General features: G+C 41.5%; 1 long non-coding RNA gene across 1 annotated transcript; it reads left to right on the forward strand.

The window, feature by feature from the left end:
• The first annotated feature begins 2,750 nt into the window (after positions 1 to 2,750).
• On the forward strand, positions 2,751 to 4,921 carry LOC125349473. The gene is made up of 3 exons (XR_007210516.1): positions 2,751 to 2,883; positions 4,213 to 4,373; positions 4,745 to 4,921. It is a non-coding gene; the product is annotated as an uncharacterized LOC125349473 (long non-coding RNA).
• Positions 4,922 to 21,489: the final 16,568 nt, after the last annotated feature.

Consider the following 21,489-nt stretch of genomic DNA (forward strand, 5'->3'; position numbering starts at 1 on the left):
TGAACTTGAGAAGAGCTCATAAAAACCTGATCTCCCCGATAGCATCTTCTTTAATTATTTAGAGAAAGGGACAACCTGTTTAAAAACCTTTCCTGTTCCAGTTCTTTTGTTGAAACTCTCTTAGAGTCAATGACAGGTCGTGGAGCCCAGACTAGCAAGGGTCTGGGCCTTGCTGAGAAAGTCCAGCAGGAAAGATGCATGTGCAGTGTAAATACCTTTGTTTAGAAAAATCTTTGCACGCATACTTTTTGCCAACCCAAAATGTGAGCATAGACACCTTAACTATGAAAGAGCAGAATTGAGAAGGCCAAGAGAAGTCAAGTCTAACTTTTAGGAGTAAAAACACAAAGTAATGAACAAAAGAAATACAAAATGATGAACATGAGATTTTGAAGAGAGGACTGATTAGAGAGTCTGGCTCCATCATAATATTATAACAAAATACCAGAGACAATAATTTCTAAAACACAGAAATTTATTTTTTTTCTCTTTTCTTTTTTCCTTTGTTTGTGGGGCTTGATCTCAGAGCCTGGGTACTGTCCCTGACCATGTGTCGCTCAAGGCTAGCATTCTACCACGGAGCTACAGCGCCACTTCTGGTTTTAATTTTTTGATGGTTAGTTGGAGATAAAAGTCTCACAGACTTTCCGCCCCAGGCTGGTTTTGAACCATGATCCTCAGACCTCACTTAGCCTCCTAAGTAGCTAAAATTACAGGCATGCGCCACCATCACTAGGTAGAAATTGATTTCTTATAGCTCTAAAGACTGGAGTGCTCACATCCAAGATATTGGCAGCTTCAGTGTCTGGTTAGGGTCTTGATTTCTGCTTCCAAGATGGTGCTTGCTACAAATGCTGTGGCTTCATAGGGCAAGATGATTAGACGGACAAAAAAGCCAGCTTTGCCCAATCTTTTTTATTTCTCTTTTGTGCCAGTCCTGGGGCCTGAACTTTGGGTCTGGGTACAGTCCCTAAGCTCTTATGCTCAAGGCTATCACTCTGCCACTTGAGCCACAGCTCCACTTCTGGCTTTATTGGTGATTACTGGCTTTATTGGTGATTAATTGGAGATAAGAGTCTCATGGATTTTCCTGCCCAGGCTAACTTTGAACCATGATCCTCAGATCTCAGCCTCCTGAGTAGCTAGGATTACAGGTATGAGCCACTGGTGCCCAGCTTGTCCAGCTTTTATTTATAAGCTACTAATCTGATAGTCAAAGTCACTTTGACCTAATCCCTTCCTAAAGATCCCACTTTTTTTTCTTTTTGCTGATACTGGAGTTTGAACTCAGTGCTTGAAATTTCCCAGGCAGATACTCTACTGCTAAGCTATGCTTCCAGCTCTTGGTTTCACTGGTTATTTTGAGATAGGGCCTTTCTTTCTCCTTGACCTATTCCTGGACCTCAAGCTACCTATTTTAGGATTCTCATCATAGCTGGGATGACCAGCATGTACTGCCATGCCCAGCTTCTTCTGCAAAGAAGAAGTCTTATGAATCTTTTTTGGCCTGGGCTGATCAGGACCTTCAGTCCTCCAGATCTCAACCTCCCATGTATCTGAGATGACAGCCATACCCAGCTATTGGTTGAAAAGGATACTCAAGTATATGTAGGCTGGACTTGTGCCATCATGACCTCTCTAATCTCAGAATCCCACATAGGTTTTTAGATGAGCATGAACCACCAGCACCCAGCTTACTTTTTTTTTCTTTTTTCCTTTATTTTGGCAGGACCAGAGTTGAACCAAGAGCCTCAAATGTGTTTTCCTTGTGTGCTCAGCTGGCACTCTACCATTTATGTCATATTTCCAGCTCGGCTTTTTATTGGTTATTTTGAAGATGGAGTTTTTGCAGACCTTTCTGTCCAGATTGGCTTTGAACCATGATCACCCAGCTCTCTGTCTCTCTGAGTAGCTAGGATAATAGGCCTGAGCCATGATGCCATGATGCCCAGCTGATATTTCTTAAATGTATTTCTTAGAAACCTATAAAAATAGGGGTTTATTGGTATTGGTACTCTACAGAAGAAGAAACCAAAGTTCAAGAAGCCTTGTGACTCACTTAGTCAAGTAGTTATGAAGTGCTCAATTTCTACTATACACACTCCCTCCTGGATCTTCAGGGCATGCTGTCTACTGTGCCCTCAGGAGGCTGAGATGACACATGTGATAACCAGGCCATATCAGAGAGATACAATTATCATAGCTGTGCTGCAAGACTTTCCTCAGCCGATTCTTTCCTCCCCTCCAGTGGCCACTATCTTCCAGGATTAAGCTTCCATCTTGCTGGGGGTTAGATAAAAACAATCGAATTAACAGAGAAAAGCAAGTGAGAGCTCCCCCTCCCTCCAGTGCCCCAAGTTCTGACAGTTTAATGTTAGAATCTGCTGTTCTACTCTGTGGCTGCTACTAGTCTAACCCTTGTCCTTCCTGGAATCCCCAGCCCCCATGCAGCCTTTATCTGCCCTCACTTTCTCTTTGTCTCCCAGTCTAAGTGGTTGAAAAATAATCCTCTCTAGGCAGAGGAAGGGACTTCAGTAAGAAGAGAGAGGGAGGAGGAAGTTGGGTAAGTGGGGAACAGAGTGGAACTCAGAGGATGTTTTCTGGAGAGACTGACCTAAGTGTTGGGGATCAGTGCTTGGGGGTGAGGAGGAGAAAGAGCAAGCATATAGTAGCATGGCTTTCTGACTCTGGGTCCAGAAAGTGTCTATAGGAGAAGCTAGCTCTGTGATATCTTTCTCTCTACACAGTAACCAGAAGTCCGGAGGTTTTGGCTCCTGTGGCTTTGAAGTCTCGCCCTTTGTCCTCTGCTTCCAGAATAGAGTGGTTTTCCCAGGGCAGACGTGGCATTCCTCAGGCCACATCATGCTTTCTAAAGTGGTGGAGGTAAACCTGGCCCAGCCGGTTGGAGCTGGGGCGGAGTCCTGCAGGCTGAGGGATCCTAAGCCATTGTTACTGGATAAAGCCAGGAGCCAATGAGAGAACAGTTATGAAATCACGCTGGATGGGACCTAGGCTTCATATCCTCCTTCCCCACAGAGGAAGCTAGACATAGTCTAGAGCCTTGGAGTTATTCAGGGCAAGGAAAATGGGTGAGGAGCCCATCAGCCAGTGCTTGGAGAGGATGAATTCAGATTCTGGGAAAGAGAAAAGAGAGAAAAGACAAGTATATACAGCAGCAGGTGGAGAGGAAGCAGGGAGTAACCAGTCTGGGACAATTGCCTGGAATAAATGCAATTGTCTGTCACAGGCTTTTCTATGCCAGCCTGGGCCTGCTGAGCCAAGGATGTTTTAAAGGGCCAGAGGCAATCTGAGAGCAGTACTGCAGGTGCTGACCATGACATTGAGCCTGATCACGGGATAGAAAGAGAGGGACAAGAGTTGGTGGAAGGAGGAAGGATGAGGCTGGAACAAGGCTGCTTCTTGGAGTGGGCGTGGAGGGGTAGAGACAGAGTCAGAGAGACAGAGTGACACAGAGAGAGTACTGGGGCTTGATCTCAGGATGCTGTCCCTTACCTTTTCCCTCAAGGCTGGTTGGTGCTCTACCACTTGAGCCACAGCTCAACTTCTGTGTGTGTGTGTGTGTGTGTGTGTGTGTGTATGTGTGTGTGTGTGCACACCAGTACTGAACTTAAATTCAGGGCCTAGATGCGGTTCTCAAGGCTAACACTCTGTCACTTAAGCCACAGGTCTACTTCCAGCTTTTTTATAGTTAATTGGAGATGATAGTCTCACAGACTTTCCTGGCCCTGCTGGCTTTGAAACATGATCCTCAGATCTCTACCTCCTGAGTAGCTGAGCGGCATGAGCCACTGGTGTCCAGCAAGAATGTTTTTATTTGGTTGGTTGTTATCAAAGGACAACTACCTGGTAAGAGACAGACCTCAAAACTCTGTCCAGATATCTGTGGGCAATATCAATGTGCACCTGTTGCTTTTCTCGGTGCCTGAAATTCATGTGCTGCCTGCAGCCACCCCTAGTCCACTTTTCCCTGTGATCCACCAACTTTATGGCCTCCCAAGAGCTATTTGTCTGTTTTGCAGGAAATTTGCATTCTTCTATTATCATCTTCACTTCTCTGAAACCCAAACTGTGAAGACAGAGAGATTTAACATATTAACATCCACACTTTAACCTCATTTTGCCCGCTGTGATGTAATGTACTTCCTACTTCCTGGGGGCAGATTTACAACGTCTTCTCTCCTCTCTCTTCAGACAGTGTTAAGAAACTATCACTTCAATTAAAGGATCAATGGAGGATGGGACAATGGTGACCTGGAAACAGCCCTGGAGAAAATGTACCTTTAGAGCAGAATAGTACGCACTGATTTCCCTGCTAGGAAACAGGGCAATTCATCCCCTGCCTCAGTACCTAAGTGAGGTTTCTTTCTTTCTGTTTTTTCCTCTTCCTTTCTTGTGATGCTGAGAATGAAGCCAGGGCCTTGTACATATCATTTAAGTACTCTTCACCCTCAGGCCTTTGTTGAGATTTTTTTTCTGAAATAATAAATGCAGATCTCATCTAGCAAAGCCCTTTTCAAACTGCAGCTGGAGCTAGGTGAAAGTCCAGCTGCAGGAAAAGTGAGGCTGTTGTCTGAGTCTCTGGTCCACACTAGATTGGAGCCATTGCTCCCAGTCTGAGTATGTTTGCTTGTTTTATTTTAAGGGTTGACATTAGGGCCTCTCACATAAAATGCAAAAGCACTATTCCTGCTGCTTGAGGTGAACCATTTTTTATTTCTCATAGGAAAGAAGGAAGGAAGCAATAAGAGAAGAGAGGGAAGAGAGGAAGGAAGGTAAGTGCAGGAGGCAGAGAGTGACAAAGCAGTAATAGTAGCAGTGTCACCTGACTGATTACAACATGTCTATCTTTTCTTAAACTGGAACTCTCACCTGAGTCAGGCAGTTATAAATGAGCCAAAAATAGGAGCTAAACAAGGCCAGGAGCCAGAGGGAAGAGAGTTGGGGTAAAAGCATTGGGGTCACACATAACTCCTTTTACTTATTTCCTAGCCAAAGCCTCACTAGTGAAATTATTTTGGCTCCCTTTTGCTGTATCAGGAAGTATGGATTGCTTTGTTCTACTGTCCTAGTACTTCAGGTTCTTCTTTGTATAATGTCCATAAAGCATGAGCAAGACACCCAGAATGTGTGTTCGTGATTTCCTTGAAGGCAAGAGTCCACTTGCCTCACCTATTAACTGCACACAAGCAATTAATAACCATCTGTAACTTGAAAACTTCCCACTGCTTCTTTGGTTTTTTTTTTTTGTTTTTCTTTTAAATTGGTTTCATAGTAGTCTCTGTTATGACATTCCTTGGCTGAAGTTCAAAATCATCATTGCTATGTCTAATCTGAAAACCAGAAGCAGAAGGAGTAAGTAACAAGTTTCCTCATTAAACTCTTTCACATCTCTCCACTTACCAAAGCAGGAACTGCCAGAAAAGCGTGGGCCTTGAGACGCTCAAGAAAAAGTAGTTACAGAGGTTTTGACAAAACGCTAGCAGAAGTAGCCTCCTATAGAACCTACATGATTCTTATTATCCTAAAAGCATTGCACATAAAGGCAAAAACTGAATATGACATGTGATGCTCTTGGAAAAGTTCTCACTGCCAGAAATGGGCCTTTCCTGGAGGATAGGCTCAGCCAATCAGAGCTTTTCCTGATGACGTCACACTATGCAAACAAGTTTTATTGGTGAGCAAGCTCTTAGGTATTGTGAGAGTGTAGAGTTTCCACTGTTGCTCAGGGAAAATCATCTGTGGCTTCGTTTAAGGTTCTACCAAATTCCATTGTGCTTATATTTCCAACGAAGCTGAGCTTATATCTGGCACTTGTTAAAAATTGTAGAATCAAGAAATTCCCTTGTCCTTATCCGTTCAAAGTTGCTGACGCCTCAAAGTCAACTCTTTTGTGGATCTCATCACCTCCAGGGTGTACATAGCTCCCACAGAGGCCTTAGGATTCTGAGCAGCAGAGCATCAGTCTACAGCAATAAGTTGGAAATGAGGCCGCCATAGGTCAGGCTGTAGAAAGGAATCTTTCGGTGGGAAGGAAGTCAGAGATCAGATTCTGCCTGCCTGTATTTCCATCTGATGAATTCTCAGGCACGCATGCCATACGTCCGTTATACACAGAGATGCATCTCTAAAAATAGCTCCGAGCTGACTTCCCTTCTTTCCAACATGTTGTTCCCCAGCTCTGGTGCTTTCCTCCCCCAGAGAAGGCCCTGCTGTCTGCCAGTCTAGGCTGGAATTAGCACACCATGTCTGCACATGGCTTCCCTGCTGGTGGAGGCTGAAGTTCCTGTAGTCTGAGTTGGGCTTTCTCTGCTCTCATGTCCCTGGGTTACCTGCATTGAGGAGGCCACTGGCACCCGCCCTTAACCACATAGTAAAAGGATGTCATGGGGTGACTCACTCTGTCCCTCTGTTATTTCAGATGGCAGGCTGTTCCTGCCCCTGCCACTGTAGCCTTTCCTCTCACTAATCCACCCCACCCTCACCTCATCCAGGAAGCCTCAGACTAGCTCCAATCCTCCCAACCCGGCAGTCAATTCCTTTCTCCCAGCTTTTATCTTTGCTACCTTTTCCCCAGCAATGTGACAATTATGAATGTCTCAGACTGTGCTAGTGACTCATGGGTAGGTTTATATATTTAACTCGTTGAGTGTCTGTGTGTATTTGCTCCCTACACCCTCAACATAGTACATAGAAACAGCAATAGGCCTGGAATCAAATGCCCTGGCAATCAAGATGGGAATAATAATACTCTTGTTGCGGGGATTTTGCAAGATTAAGCGAGATAACTTATTTGGTGTGTAACAGCTTGGTAAAGATTGGTCAAACCTGAATTCTACAATATGAATTGCATGTGTGTGTGTGTGTGCAATCGTGTGTGCATGCATGTGTATACAGATGCCTCTGAGAATAGGGGCATGTAATAAACACTAACTGAAATGTCTTGATTTTTTTTGCGTGTGCATATGTACTAGTAGAGGGACTTGAACTCAGGGCCTCAATCTCTTGCTTAACTTTTTTGCTCAAGGCTAGCATTCTACCATTTGTGTCACACCACCACTTTGGCTTTTAGCTGGTTAACTGGAGATAAGTCTTTTCAGATTTATCTGTTCAGGCTAGCTTCAAAATGGGATCCTAAGATCTCAACCTCTTAAGTAGCTAGGGTTATAGTCATAAGCCACTGGTGCCCTGCCATGCCTGTATTTTTCTTAGATTTCCTTTTGGGTCAGTAATCCCTACTAAATTGGTGGTTTGGTTTTGTTCAAAGACAAAATCTCACCATGTTTCCCAAGCTCACCATAGACTCCTAGGCTCAAGCAATTCTCTACTTCAGTCTTCAGAGAAGCTGAGACTAATGCTTAGCACCACTAAGCCTGGCTCACAAATAGGTAACTTTGGTCATGAACCAATTGCAGTGTTGGTGAGATAACACTATTAAGAATCTAACACCAGCCTCCTATGGCCCTCAGAAATTGGGAGGGTAGTTGAACTTTTATGGCCAAGGCAAACAAAATTGCAAGGCGGCATATTTCCATTCTCTTGCTTGTTAGGACAAAGGGCCTTTCTTCACTTAGTTCCTCTTATTCTTGTGACCTATTCTTACTTTCAGCTGATATTCCACTAATTAATTCCTATGGAGGTGTTAACAGATAAGGCACATCGGATAAGGTGTGAGCTGGTAATGGCACAAGGCCCAGCCTGACTTGCTTGCCATACCTCTTGACAAATCCGCAAAGCTGAGATGAAGACAGAAAGCCTTTGCAGGCCCCCAAACATGTTTTATGTGGGGTTAAGAAAGGAGTGAGAAAGATGTGGGTGTGGCTAGCCTGTGGCTAGGTTCCATGCAGCCTTCCCTCCCACTAAAAAATGGGGGGGGGGGGGGAGAAAGAAAAAAAAATAAGAGCCAGGTGCAAGTAAGTGGCTTATGCTTAAAATCCTAGCTACTTACATGGTTGAGATCCAGAGATCAGTTCAAAGCCAGCCCAGGCAGAGAAATCTGACTCTATTTCCAGAAAAATCAGACAAAAGCATGGCTGTGGAGGTATGGTTCAGGTGGTCGAGCAAAAATGGAATCAGCAAGCCAAATGAGAAGGCTCTGAGTTCAAACTCCTGTACTGGCAATCAATCAATCAATCACTAAATGAGTGAGAGGCAAATCATTCTCTAGCCCTCAAGGCCCATGACACAGTGGAAGCTTGGACATACAGAGACATTTTTTGAGTAGGATGAGTAGATGAGATCTTGTCTTCTAATCCTGCCCCTTCACGTCCTTCCTGATATGTCCAGGAAGCCATCCCCATTGACCCTCATTCATCTTGACATGACAAAGGAAATGTTTTCCTTTAAGTCATTTAGAGTATAATGCAAATAAATGATACAAAGAGGTCTCAGTGTGATATTATGATACATACATATAATGAATGATCAAATTCAACCCCTCTACTACAGTTTCTTCACATGCCCCCTTTTCTAAAAACAATTTTAGTGGGTTTTATTTTGCTACTTTTATTCATATATATGTATATAAATACATCATATATACATTATGTGTAGATATATCATATATTTTATAATACATTATTCATGCATTATATATTTATATAAAGTATATAAGGGCTGGGAATATGGCCTAGTGGCAAGAGTGCTTGCCTCCTACACATGAAGCTCTCGGTTCGATTCCCCAGCACCACATATAAGGAAAATGGACAGAAGGGGCGCTGTGACTCAGGTGGCAGAGTGCTAGCCTTGAGCGGGAAGAAGCCAGGGGTGCTCAGGCCCTGAGTCCAAGGCCCAGGACTGGCAAAAAAAAAAAAATATATATATATATATATATATACACATATATATACACACATATATATATAATACATTTATATTTTGGTCATATTCATCTCTGCAATACTACTATTTTCTCTTCCTTGCTCCTACTGATGCCTCACCAGACACCCCTTCCCCCCTTTGCAATCATTTCATAGTGTTATTATTATTACTATTATTATTATTTGGTTCTAGATTCTGCATAGAAGGTAAAACATGAGGTATTGTCTTTCTGAGCATGGCTTATCTCTCTCGTCATTGTGATCTCCAGTTCCATCCCTTTTCCTGCAAACAACATAATTTGATTTATTTCTATGACTGAATAAAACTCCATTGTGTGTACATAATGTATTTTTTTTCCATTCACCAGTTGTTGGGCATTAAGTTTGATTCTGTAGTGTGACTACTGTGAATAGTGCTGCAAAAAATAAAGCTGTGTGGGTATCTCTATTGTATATTGACATACATTCTTTCCAGTATATGCTCAATAGTGGTACTAGCAGAGGCATGTGGTGGTTTCATTGTTAGTTTTTTTATTTTATATTATTTTTGAGGAACCTCCATGCTGACTTCCAAAATGATTATATCAATTTACATTTCCCCCAAAAGAGGATGAGCTCCTTTCCCGCCTAGTGAGTATTTATTGTTGTTTTATCTTGATGATTGCCATTCTGACTGAAGTGATATAGAACCTCAGTGTTGTTTTGCTTTACATTTCCATTATAACTAAATATGTTGAGCATTTCATGTGCTAATTTGCCACTTGTACCTCTTTGAGAACTATCCAATTGATTTGCCAATTTATTAATTTTAATTAAGTATTTTGCCTTCTTTTGATGATAGCCTTTCCTTATGCAGCTCAAGGTAGGCCAGAACTCAAGTTCCTCCTGCCTCAGCCTCCAGAAGTTCTTTGAGATTTTTGAGTTCAGTATCCCTTCATAAAACTCAACCTTACTCTGACCAAAACAACATGGTAAATTTATTTATATGTGGGTGTTTCTTCCAGCTTGTACCACCTGCTAGGAATTGCTTTTTAAATAACTTAAAATTTTTGTGAATAATGTGCTTATTATATAAACAATTTTTATAATGTGTTTGTTATATAAACAGTTATAAAATTCAGGGCTGAGAATGTGGCTCAGTGGTACATGTCAGAAACTTTGAGTTTAATCTTCAGCACTAAAGGAAAAGAAAACCCAACGAAAGAGAGAAAGAGAGAGAGAGAAAGAAAGAGAGAAAGAAGAGAGAGAGAAGAAAAGTCATCTCTGCTCCTCTTGGCCTCAGATAACTATAGTCAATGTTATTTTGGAGTCTACATTTCGTATTTCTCTTCATATGTAGCAATAGAAATGCATATACACATAAAAATCTCACATACATACATTACATATGTTTGCATTTGCATACTGTTTTGAAATCAACTGTTATATTTAGTTGATAAAATGTCCTGCTGCTTTCCCCAAAGCAGTAATTACTATTTGAGAACACCTTTAATCAATGCATAGCACTGCATTGTGATGGTATCATAACTTATATACTGTTGGACACTCTGCTATCTTCTTCCACATAAATTGCCTCAACAACATTCCAGCTCCTTTTCTACAAATTTTATCACTTGCTTTCTCTCCCACTCACAGGCTCTTAATCACCTACATTCATAGTATGCAAATGACATCCTACAAAAATAATAAAACAGTCAAGAAATTCACAATGTGATATTTTGAGATGGGGAAGGAAGAGCAAAGCTTTTCCCATCATATTCAAGGTCATAAGTTTTTGTTTTTGTTTCTTGAGAAGATCTTACTGTGTGACCTCAAACTCAAGATCCTCCCATCTCAACTTCCTGACTGCTGGGATTGTAGTCAGTACCCACCCTACAGGTCTCATGGTTATGATTATTGTTAATATTCTTATTTTACTTTTTATTCTGAGTAGTAATAACTGATGTGGAGGAGCACAGGAGATGGCAGGATTGGAAACAAAAGGAAATTGGTATAGTTAGGATTAGATGTAGTTCCAAGAAGAAAAAAGGCAACAGTAAACTCAAAAAGAGCAATGGTATGAATGAAACATAAGTCTGTTTTATTCGCATATGGAAGTCTAGAGGCGACACTCCTATATGCTACTCTGTGAAATGTCAAAGACCCAATTCCTTCTATGCATCTCCTATTTCTATGGCCACATCACAAGGGTGAAATGGTCACTTCTAGCCATCTAGTGAGCATGGAAAGGAAGAAGAAATGCATTGTTTAGGGGACATTTGCTAGCACTGTATTTTGGAAGAGGGGGAGGTAGGGGCAGTTGAACACACATGGAGTGTACACAGTTGCTTGGCCTCGTCTCCTTGTGAGGAAAGAAAAGTTTTTATTTTGATTGCCTTTGGGCCCAGATAAAATCAGGGATGTTACTACTATAGAAGAAAAAAAGAATGGGTACTAGAGCCAACCACATTTCTCTGCTATAAGAATCATCATGGAGTTGGATGCTGGTGGCTCATATCTATCATCCTAGCTACTCAGGAGGCTGAGTATTATAGTACGAAGTAGGCTTTGGCAGAGCGGTCCATGCAACTCTTATCTCCAATTAACTAGTCAAAAAACAAAACCCAAGAAACCCAGAATTAGAAGTATGGCTCATGTGATAGAGTGCCAGCCATGAGGGAAAAATCCAAGCAAGTCACACCCCAGGAATGGGACATGCACAACACACAAACACACACCCACCATTGAATCAATCATCTTTGACGTCTGTTAATTCAATGCCAACCTTACTAGAAAGGGCTTCAACAAAGGAAACTATCTATCCCATCAACAAGAAAATGCAAACAAACTTCAGAGATGACCAGATGGGCTAACTACATACTCATTCAGTGCCTTAATCCCTGCAGGATTTCTGAAATCAGCCAGCTCCTTTGGAATGAACCTATGCTAAAGGAAAGAACAGCTGATAACTCCCAGAGCATATGATGGAGCACCTGGCTTCATGAGAATGGTGCTACCTGATCCATTGGGTACTGAGCATGGCAGATTCCACTGCACCACTAGGTCTAGTTCCTGTCTCTCAGATAACAGAAGTGAGAAGAGTGGCTGGGTGTTCTAGTTGTGTCAACTGCTTAGACTCTCACCTCCCATGTATATGTAAACACATTCTGCTCTCCCTCATGTCCTTATTTTGTATTTCAGCACTGTGGTCTAAACTCAGGGTCTCATGCTTTCACTCAGCTAGTGCCCTATCACTTAAATCACACATTCACCCTTTCTTTTTGCAAGTTACTTGTTGATGGAGACTTTTGGACTTTTCTACTGGGGCTGATTTTGAATGTGAATCCCCTAATCTCAGCCTCTTGAGTAGCTAGGATTAAAAGCATGGCAGTGCATGACTCTCCCAGCCCCTTTTGCTTTGGTTATTTTTCAGATAGGGTCTAGTGTTGTTGTTTTGTTGTTGTTATTGTTGTTGCTGTTTTGCCAGTCCTGCCACTTGCACTCAGGACCTGAGCACAGTCCCTGGCTTCTTTTTATTCAAGGCTAGCACTCTACCTCTTGAGCCACATTACCACTTCTGGCTTTTTCTGTTTATGTGGTGCTGAGGAACCGGACCCAGGGCTTCATGCATGCTAGGCAAGCATTCTATCACTAGGCCACATTCCCAGCACCTAGTGTTTTGCCCGGACCATGATCCTCTTACATAGTCCTTCCTCATAGGTGGGATTTCAGATGTGAATCACCTTGTTGCATTTGCTGTTTGAGTTGGAGCTATTGCTAACTTCTTATCTTAGCTGACTTGCGAAGCACAGTCCTCCTAATCTCTGCCTTCGAAGTGGCTGGACTTATGGATATGAGCTACCATGATTGCCCTTATATTTCTGAAAATACTTTTCAAATCTTTCCCCGCTCCCTTAGGCTACTTGATCCTTGACTTTATTTATCATTTATTTATCAAAATCTAATATAGTCTACCATGTGCCAGGCACTTTGCTAAGCATTTGGGAGACAAGTCTGTGATTTCAAATCACATACAAGGCAAATGATGTAGGCTAATGTAACATTCCCTCAGTGTGCTGAGATATTTGACTACACAAATGATAGATAGCTCCCACAGAACACACAGCTGGTATATTAACCAGCAGGTATTTATAGAGTTCTTGCTATGTGGCAGGCCCTCTTCTGTTCTTTATGTGCTGAAAGGATTGACTCTAGTAAGGTGTACATACATAGTATGTGTACATACATACTATTACCGTCTATGATAGAGGATGAAACCAAAGCATTAAGCAGAGGTTAAATAACTCACCCAAGGTCACACACAATAGTGAAGCTAAAATGAAATCCTGGTGTGCCAGTTAACTAATATGTCATATTGTGTCACTATCCATTCTATTCCTTATTCCCCTTATTTAATAGGATGACAGGAGTGCAGTAAGTACTCAATAAATGTGTATTGAATAGAAATGGGTAAGCTGCTCTACACTGGGCCAGTTATCTTATACAAGGGATCCTTACCACAAGTATAGGAATTCATCTCACTAGGAGACCTCTAAAGTCCTGTAAAACTGAATTATAGAACCATATGCTTTCTCCCATTCACATAGTAAATCATCTTTTAGTTTAGGTCTTCAAGGATCATCTGATGGGATGTGAGAATTTAGACTTCATCTTTAGGAGATTGGTGAGAATGGCTTTAGTTCATCTAGTCCTTCAAGAAGTCTCACCTTTTTGAGACTAAGGAGTCACAGATTTTGCGAATCATATGCTGTAGAATGAATAAGATATGCAAAGCCTTCCTCTGGAAATTGGGGAGATCAAGAGCTTTCCTCTTTCAGAGACAGCAGTGTTGGGCAGCAAACAACACACTAATGTCATTTGAAGAGGCCTCAGACTGTGTTCTTTGCTGTTAAGGTACTTAAAATAGCCATGGCATTGTCACACTTCTCAGGCCTCTATTCTTTGTAAATTTGTCTGCAAACACTACATTATTCCAACAGCCTGCCTAAATGACTCCTTCAGAGTATCTGGTGACTTGACAATGTTTTCCAAAGACCTAAGTGTACACAGCATCAGACCTTTGATCAAAGGCCAACAAATTCCCCATGATCTGACCAAATGCCAGTGCAGGTCATTATGCTTTGGCCAGTCTTCTCTTCCCCACGGTGTCAGTTGGCTCCATTAGCCTTGCTCACCCAGCCCACACTGTTTGGTAATCAGTGAATTGGTGGGACTGGTTTCTCTGGTGAATAATGGGGCCTTGAAAGAGGCTTTGAATTGAACTAACAGGATCATAGGGGAGAATATTAGTGGTAAGCAGTTTGCCTAGCTGAAGTCAACAAATGGATTGTTTCCTCTGCAAGGATGAAGTTAACAGGGAGCAGGCCTGTGTGCCCTTGTGTTTGAGGACTTAATAACTATGGATGGTTTGGGCTGTCTGCTAGACTGTCTGCAAGACTACAAGAGAGATATGGAGTTCATGATAAGGCACGCTGCCTTATCACTCAGCCACCTATTATCTGTGATGTGGCTCTAATTGAGTATTTAATGTGTGATCTCTTTTAATTTTCTTGACAGTCCATGAGATTCTTAACATACTCCCAATTTTACAGGTGACACAATTATATGCTCTAGGGATGTCCACACAAATTAAAAATATTAAGAGACTAGGAATGTGTCCTTTCCTTCAAAGGCTTGTTGTTCCAGAGTGGAGCCCAGTGCAAATATTCAGTTCATAAAACATGTATCATTAGTACATGGAGGCTCCCCCCCACCCCCACCAGCCAAAACTGTCTCTCTATGTAGCCTTGGTTGGCTTCAAACTTAGGATCTTTCCGTTTCATCCTCCAAATGCTAGGATTGCAGGTATGGACCACCACTCTCTACAAGGCTTCTTTCTTGATTGATGGGTCAATTTCTTCCTTTACCATTAATATCCACTTTTACTCCTCTCCTCCATGAATTCTTAAACATGTAGCTTTGCATTTCTATGTAGCTTTATTCTATTTTATTAGTGGTACTGGGGTTTGAACCCAACATCTCACACTTGCTAGGTGACTGCTCTATTCTGAGCCATTCCTCCAACCCAATGTGTATTTTAAATTTACATAAATGATACTGTGCTCATATCTCATTCTCTTTCTTATTCTCTTCCTTTTCTTTGTTATTTTCTTATTATTTTATCATCGTTAAGCAGTTGTACAAAGGAGTTCCCATTTGACAAAACAATTTATGAATACAATATATCTTGATCAATATCACTCCTTCCAACATTCCTGCTCATCTTTCCCCTCCTTACCCTTTCCCTCACTCTCCTTAATTTTGTAGAATCCTTTGTTGTTTTTAAAAGCAATATTAGGGGATGGAACCTAAAGGCCTTGTGCATGATAGAGAAGTATTTTACCAATAAAGCCAAACCTTCATGCCTTTTTCTGGCTTTTATTTTTCTTGAGACAGAGTCTCCATACAGTGTGTAGGCTGATCTTGAACTCTTTTTTCAAAATACTTTTATTGTTATTATTAAGATGTTGTACAGAGGTGTCACCATTTCTCAATTCAGGTAATACGTACATTTCTCTTTTGGACAATGTCAACCCTTCCTTTGCTTTGATCTTGAACTTTTGAGCCTCCTAATCCAACATCTACAATACTGGGATTACAAGTATGTGCCACCATACTCAACTCCTCTTACTTCTTAAGCTCAAAACTATATTTATAGTACTGATTCACAGATAAATATGTAGTTCAATGCTTTAGATTTCAATCTGTCATTCTATAGTATACATTCTCTTTAGATCACATCATCCCATTGTTAAAGACACCAGGATAATTATAGATATGTATATAATCATTATCCTGCATGCATATGCCTTGAATATATATGATATATATGCATATATGTGTATATTTATATGTATATATATGTATGTATATAATCCTATATCTGTACACATGAGATTGATGTGTCAGAGCAGGTATGCATTTTCATTTCACTAAATCTTGCTAGATGGCCTTCCTAGTGGTATATTTGTTTATACCACTAACATCAGTGTCACATTGCTATTCCCTACCAGTGTTTTAGCTGATTTGATTTAGTGATCTCCATATTTTTCGTATAGTTGGGACAGTTAATTGAAAATATTAACCAAGGAAAAAAATTGGGATCTAAGCATAGCTGGCTCATTCTTGTAATCCTGCCCACTCAGGAGACTCCAATCTGAGGACTTCATTTTGAAGCCAGCCAGGGAAGAAAAGTCCATGAGACTCTTATCTCCAGTTAACCAGCAAACAGCCAAAAGTGCAAGGGCAGCTCAAGTGGTAGAGCCCTAACTTTGAGTGAAAAAGCTAAGGGATAGCACCCAGGTCCTGAGATCAAGCCCCAGTATTGTCACAAAAAGAAAAAGAAAATAGGAAACGGTCGAGTGGCTTAGACTTTCCCAGTCCCTTCCCTGGTAATTTATATCTCCAGTTCTCTCCTATCCTATGTTCCTATTTCCTGCTGGAGAAGATCCTGAGATTCCTTTGAGTCTTTTCCTTGGACTGCTTCCTTCCTTTCTTTTCATTAGCCTTCTTACTGCACCTCAACCTTGTCCTTTTTCTTTTTATGTCCAAATTCTTCCCACTTTGTGGAGGGATTTGTTTATATTTACTGTCTCTCTCTCACACACATACACACTCTCCTTCTCTCTCTCCTTCTTCCTTTTTTCTTGTTAAATTTAACTCTCTTCTATGTTCTGTATTATTTCCAAAAAGAACTATCAGACTAATAAAAAGTTTTTAGTCCAGACAGTCTCATCCTTCTGGGGGGTTGGTAGTTTTGTACTACAGTCTTTCTCTGACTCCTGCTCTCTTACCTTTTGTGGGGAAATCCAGACACATCGACCAAGTATGCTCATCAACCACCTCAAGCCAATATTCCATAAGATTGATAAGAAAATTCCACTAGTAGGAAAAAAAAAGACATCAAGCATTATACCTGCAAAGTAGGTATCCAGGGCTCCTTAGAAAATCTATTTCACACTGGTTCACATGTTTTTGTTAACTCAGAGTTCATGAAGTAAACAGGTATAGGCCAGATCCCAGAGCATCTGTGGCTCTCCTGCTGTGCTTGGCCAGTGCCTGGCAGGTGCTGTCAGCATAGATCTTTCTACAACCACCTGCCTATTTTCCAAGCCATCAGGGTGCCTAGTTCAAAATGACTTTCTTTTTCCATCTTTTACCCATAATGCATCCACAATAACTAAATGAATTCAGAGATGTAACTTTTCCTATCACAGTTACACTATACTATTTGCATGCTGCATTCCCATGTAAAAACTTTATATTAGCTTGGCACTGTTGACTCACACCTATAATCCTAGCTACTAAAGAGGCTGAGATCTGAGGATCGCAATTCAAAGCCAGCTCTAGTAAACTCCAAAAAAAAAAAAAAGCCAGAAATGCAGCTGTGTCTGAGGTAATAGAGCACTAACCTTGAGCAAGAGAAGCTCAAGGACAGTGCTCAAGTCCTGAATTCAAACTACAGGACCAGCACCAAAACAAACAAAAACCCCCACATAAATTGTTAACATTTTCTTAACCAAAACTCACTTCATCTTTTGTTTCATTTCTTTTTCATTTTTATGACAGGATCTGGTTATGTTGTCCAGAATGGCTCAAAACTTGGTGACTGCCCTGTCCCAGCCTCTTAAGTGCTAGGATTGTAGGTGTGCCCACCAGTCCCACCTTGACTTTTCTCCTTTACAATCAAATCTTTGGCATAGTTCAGGAAAGCCTCAGCCTAGCTGTAAGATGGTGTTTCTCAATCTGTTTGGCAGTTAGAGACTGACATGACCATTGATGTGATTAAATGAAAGTCAAGCTGCAGGTGTTTATCATGCAAGCAAGCTGAGCAAGCACCAAGCTCTGAGTTAAAACCATAGTACCAAGAAAAAAGAAAAGAAAAAGAAACATCAAAACAGGCCAAAGTTATTGTGTTTGTCTTTTAACAATGTTCTTTAGAGAGAAAGAACTCCTTTGACATCCTATAATGCCCTCACCATGTCTTACTTCCTATCCACAATGTAGCTATGACCTCTGAGTAGAACAGGTTCCATTTTGATATCACAAAGATAGAGATGGCATATTCTAAGAATGACAGATTGGAAAGACAAAGCAGAGACTAAGGCCCCTGTGATGTCATGGAACTACCATTACCACCTGGACTATCTTTGTAATGCAAGAAAAATAATCAAAAGCCCTCAAATCAGTGCAATTTCTGCATGTTATCTATTGCATGGGTGCCAACTCAAATCATGTGTGTTGATTGTTTTTGCTGTACCTCTCCTTGAGAATTTTGCACTGGTTCAAAGGAAGTCTAAGAGGGAAATCACCTGCTTATACTTTGTAAGAGCCCCATGGGTCTTGAAGTCAGAACTCTGGTGCCCATTTATTGAGCTGGAGCAGTCTGCCTCTCTTCCCTTTCATGAACTTCACGCGGGGAATACAGGATAGAGATGGCTTAGAGGTTTGTGGTTTAGAGGTTTGTGGCAGACAATGCTTTCCTCCCTGCTGATACAAACTTCCTCCCATGATAAAGGCAGAAAATGCCACAAACTCACTTTCTCAATCTCTTGAGCCACAGGGTATGGACATGTGACCTAATAGGGTCCAAAGAGTTTAGCTAAATGGAGACAACTGGTGGGGGGGGGGGCAGAGGGGCTTGGGGGAGAAGCTCTCAAGAATAGGAGGCACAGAAATAAATGTCTTCTTCCTTGGAAATGATGGCCTGGAAATGCGGAGTCATCTTGTGGTTGATGACTCCACATTGCAGATGATTGCAGAAAGTCCTAGAGGGAGAAGCTTCAGGATCCTTGGCAGGGCACCAGTTCTCATCCACCAACCCTGGACACTCACAGCCTTCACAGCTGTTACTGCTGACATCAATTTTCTTTTAAAGTGAATGAATCCTGAGATATGTGTCATTTCTGTTTTGTTCTTTCTTTTTGTCAATTGTGGAGCCTGAACTCAGGGCCTGGGCACTGTCCCTGAGCCTCTTTGTGCTGAAGTTACTTGAGCCACAACACCACTTATGGTTTTGGAGTGGTTAATTGGAGATCAGAGTCTCACAGGAACTTTTCTGCCCAGGCTGGTTTTGGACTGTGAACCTCAGATCTCAGCCTCCTGAGTAGCTAGGATTATAGGTGTGAGCCACTGGTACCCAGATCATTTTGTTATGGCAAGTCGTGAAATGACCACCAAGAAGGCCACTGAGACTCAGACATTCCGAAATGCAAAAGCAAGGCTTTATTCAGGCGGGCTGCAACTCGGGCCTCATCCTACCCACCGACACAGAGGAGGTTAGGAGGAAGCCCCGAGCTGCGATTGCACAGGGCTTATAAAGGCAAAAAAACAAAGTTACAGCCATCAGGTGTTCAAGCAAGATTAGGACACAGGTACAAATCTGATTGGCTCGGGGCTCAAGGCACAGGGATCGAGGCATTCTGGGGGCAGTTAGAGTTAAGCATTCCCAGCGGTTAGAGTTCTCAACCAGTTGGGCCCTAATAAGCTTGTCCTGGGTTTGCTCACAGGGCCTGCTTATCTCAGGTTCATGTGGTAAAGTGGGGTTCACATGGTAAAGTGGGGCCTGACTTCAAAATCTGGCTCTTCAATTTATCATTTCTTTCCCTGAAAATGTTTTAATTGGTTTCCTTCACCTTGTTCTACCGTTCTGGAGGCTATCCTGTTATTGGCACTTGAAAGAACTCAGGCTGATTGTAAGGGTACCAGTGTAGGACTGCTCCCTTAACTCCAGAATTCTTCGGTCTCTTTCTTTTCATCAAATTCTGTAGTTCCTTGGCCTGCTTGGCTGGCCATAGAGACATGCCCAGACAAGAGTCAGACTCTGCCAAGATCGTGCTTTAGGCTTTATGCTGAGACTCCCACTTTCCGCGCCTAATATAGTCTCTTAGTTTTGCAAATTTTAATACAATAAGTACCTGTGGTGTGCAGTTATTATTTAAACAGTAAGGTTGTTTTATGCTTAGTGAAAGTATATGTAAGGGAAATCTCTTTGTTAAAAATAACAGTGTTCGGGGCTGGGAATATGGCCTAGTGGCAAGAGTGCTTGCCTCCTACACATGAAGCTCTCGGTTCGATTCCCCAGCACCACATATATGGAAAACGGCCAGAAGGGGTGCTGTGGCTCAGGTGGCAGAGTGCTAGCCTTGAGCGGGAAGAAGCCAGGGACAGTGCTCAGGCCCTGAGTCCAAGGCCCAGGACTGGCCAAAAAATAAATAAATAAATAACAGTGTTAGGCTGGAGTGTAGCTCAGTAGAAGAGTGCTTTCCTAGCATGGACAAAGACCTGAATACAATTCCTAGAACTAAGTAAATAACTAACTTAATTAATTTTTTAAAAACAGTATTATATGCCAGGTGCCAGTGCCTCATGGCTATATCCTAGCTACTCAGGAGGCTGAGATCTGAGAATCATGATTCGAAGCCAGTCAGGGCAAGAAAGTCTGTATGAGTCTTCATCTCCAATTAACCACCAGAAGACAGGAAATGGCATTATGGCTCCAACTGGTAGAGCACTAAAAGCTCAGGGATAGTGCCCAGGCCTAACTAAGTGCAAGCCCCAGGACTGAAAAAAAAAATAGTAGTAGGTGAAAAGTCCACAAATCTGAATTAAAAAATGTAGAGTCAAAATAAGCCCTAAACTTATTTTACAATTAAACAATTGAAATTAATTTTCAAGCAGAGAAGATACCAAAGGACAAATGTTTAACTTGTTACAAATATGTGTAATTTTCCATCTGCACAAGCTAATTTATCCTGATAAGGTACAGTCAGCCTTTTGTAGCCACAGAGTTTGCATCTGCAGATTCAACCAACTGTGGGTTGAAAATATTTAGGGAAAAATATTGCATCTGTAGCAGTTATGTACAGACATAGTTTTCTCTTGCTATTCCCTAAACAACACAGATAATAACACAGGCGAACATGACCTTGAATTAAGTATCATAAATAATTTAGATATGATTTGAAGCATATGAAAGGGCATATTTAGGTTATATGCAAATGTAATGCAAATTATATAATGAACTTGAATGTCCATAGATTTCAGTATGGAGTGGGTCCCCATGGGTACTGAAAGACAATCTAAGGATTTTAATTTGTATAATAGAGCAGGTGGACACTACAGGACAGACAGGCTGAATATATAATGTTTCTATTTAAACCTGCGAGATAGGTGTAGATTTTAATTAAATTTCTGCTTCTTTTTACCCTGTGGCAGAAGTACCAGTTAGATGGTCAGTTCCCTTTTAATTACTTATATAACATTCTATTATCTTAAAGTAGTTTACAAAAGGGTTTCACTTTAACATGTCAGTTTATAAGTTAATGCATCATGATCAATGTCACCCTTTGATTCTTCTCCCCTCATCTCCCTCACAACCCCTCCCACCCATCTCCTGAAGTTACTTGGTTAGATAGAATGTTCAAACAGAAATGGCTCTAGCTCTTTCCTCCTTACATAAAACACGTGAATGAAAAGTGGAAAGTTCAGCGGGGCCCCATTGGATCATGGCTGTATCCTAGCTACTCAGAAGGCTGAGATTTGAAGATATTGGTTCAAAGCCAACCCAGACAGGAAGGTCGGGGAGATTCTTATCTCCAATTAACCACCAGAG

Source organism: Perognathus longimembris, chromosome 3, assembly GCF_023159225.1.
Source record: "Perognathus longimembris pacificus isolate PPM17 chromosome 3, ASM2315922v1, whole genome shotgun sequence".
NCBI classification, from domain to species: Eukaryota; Metazoa; Chordata; class Mammalia; order Rodentia; family Heteromyidae; genus Perognathus; species Perognathus longimembris.